Source organism: Silene latifolia, chromosome X (genome assembly GCF_048544455.1).
Source record: "Silene latifolia isolate original U9 population chromosome X, ASM4854445v1, whole genome shotgun sequence".
Lineage (NCBI taxonomy): Eukaryota > Viridiplantae > Streptophyta > Magnoliopsida > Caryophyllales > Caryophyllaceae > Silene > Silene latifolia.
The window spans coordinates 156,391,609-156,393,868 of record NC_133537.1 but is presented as its reverse complement, the minus strand read 5'-3'; positions in this window follow the sequence as shown (position 1 = coordinate 156,393,868).

Sequence of the window (2,260 nt, the reverse complement as noted above, 5' to 3'; positions counted from 1 at the left end):
GTGAGGGTACTCAAACCAAGAGGTCATGGGTTCGATCCTCACTAGATGACAATTTACACATTTTATACATTTTTGGAATAACCGAAAATAAGAGAAATAACTCTCCTAATTTCGGATTATGGGCCGAATAATTAGAAAGAAAAATCTACCCTAATCTACCTCATACACGGTTTAAGAGGGATTAGTGGTGATTTTTCTAACCTAATTCATTCTAACTCATTTTCTTTGCCTCTCATCTAAAAAACACAAAAACCTAATTAATCAGTTAATTTTTGGTGGATCGATTCTAGCAAACAAGTTAAGGGCATTTCTCATATCGTCTTGGGTGCAACTAATAGGTGAATATCATTGCGATATTGTTCTTAGGCCGATTTTTCTAGGACCGAAGGTTGTTTCTTAATCCTTTATGCTTTTGTTTATGCAATTTAGTTTTATGACTCGTTATCATCACTTTATTATTCGTTAGAATCCTTAAATTTAAAGGGATGCATACAAATAAATCCCACAGGGTGATGTGTCACAAATTGTGTGGTGGGGAGAATTAAAATCGTAAAAATCGGGAGTGAAGGCCGCAGGGAGACGAGCGGATTCAGGCCTGGGACGCTCGGATTTCCTTGTTCTGGGACGAGCGGATTCTTGGGAAGACGCTCGGATTCTCTTACATCGGATTTTTCCAAAATTTGAAGCAGCCAAGACGAGCGGATCAAGCTTAGGACGAGCGTCTTTTCTGAAGTAGGACGAGCGTCTTGTCTGAGGGACGCTCGGATTCTCTTACAGGAAAGTATCCCAAAGTCATGCAGTGAAAAGACGAGCGGATTGTCAGTAAGACGGTCGTCTTGAATAAGCCGAGCATATTTCCTCCTCAGACGCTCTGATTCCTTGCTGGACGAGCGGATTCTCCTCAATTTCCTTTACTCCGATAAAAAGCTTCCCCACACTTGAAAACTAGCTCCTTCCTTCATCAAAAATCATTAGTGACCCTCCCTCACTTACTCTCATGAAAAGAATTTATGTTTATGATAAAAGGAATCCAATAAAATTATAAATACAAGTTAGAGGGGTTACTATATTTACAAGTGTTGGTTTAGGGAGGACTCCACCAAACTCTCCCTTTGATGATTCCTTCAAGGATGAGGAGGCCCGAGGTAGGTGGCCTCTACCTCTGCAATAAATGCTCCCTCATAATATGGCTTCAATCTTTGGCCATTAACCTTGAATTTTCTTCCATCTTCCGCCTTGATTTCAAAATCCCCATACTTTCCAACCTCGGTGATCAGATAGGGACCCATCCATCTAGAGTTCAACTTTGCGGGAAAGAGTCGATATCAGGAATTGAATAGAAGGACTTTATCCCCTTTGTGCAAGGCTTTTTGCTTGATCCTCTTGTCATGAAGCAATCTTGTCATTTCCTTGTAGATCTTGGCATTCTCATAAGATTGTAGTCGGAATTCTTCCAACTCTTGAATTTGTATCATTCTCTTTTGACCACTTAATTTGAGATCAAGGTTGAGGGCTCGGATTGCCCAAAAAGCTTTGTACTCTAATTCGATTAGCAAGTGGCATGCTTTTCCATAAACAAGCTTGTAAGGAGAGGCTCCTATAAGAGTTTTATAGGCCGTCCTATAAGCCCAAAGAGCGTCATCAAGCTTTGTTCTCCAATCCTTTCGGGTCTTGTTTACAACTTTCTCAAGAATTTGCTTGATCTCTCTATTCGAAACTTCAAGTTGACCGCTTATTTGAGGATGATATCCTAAGCCGGTTCTATGTTGAACACCATATTTGGTCAAAAGGGATGCGAGCTTCTTTTTATGAAAATGCGTTCCTCCATCACTTATGATTGCTCTAGGGACTCCGAATCTTGGGAAGATTATTTTCTTGAAGAGCTTGGTGACCGTCTTTGCATCATCGTTTCGGGTGGCAATTGCCTCCACCCACTTTGAGATGTAATCTACGGCCACAAGGATATACTTATTCCCATTGGATGTCACAAACGGCCCTTGGTAGTCGATCCCCCAAACGTCGAAGATCTCTACCTCTAGTATGCCCCTTTGTGGCATTTTATTCCTCCAAGAGATATTCCATGTCCTTTGACAAGCATCACAATGAATGATGAATTCTCTTTTGTCTTGGAACATCGCAGGCGAATAGAAGCCCGATTGAAGAATTTTTGCAATGGTTCTCCTTGCTCCATGGTGCCCACCGTAAGGTGACGAGTGGCATCCTTCCAAGATTCTTTGGACTTCCCATTGAGGGATGCACC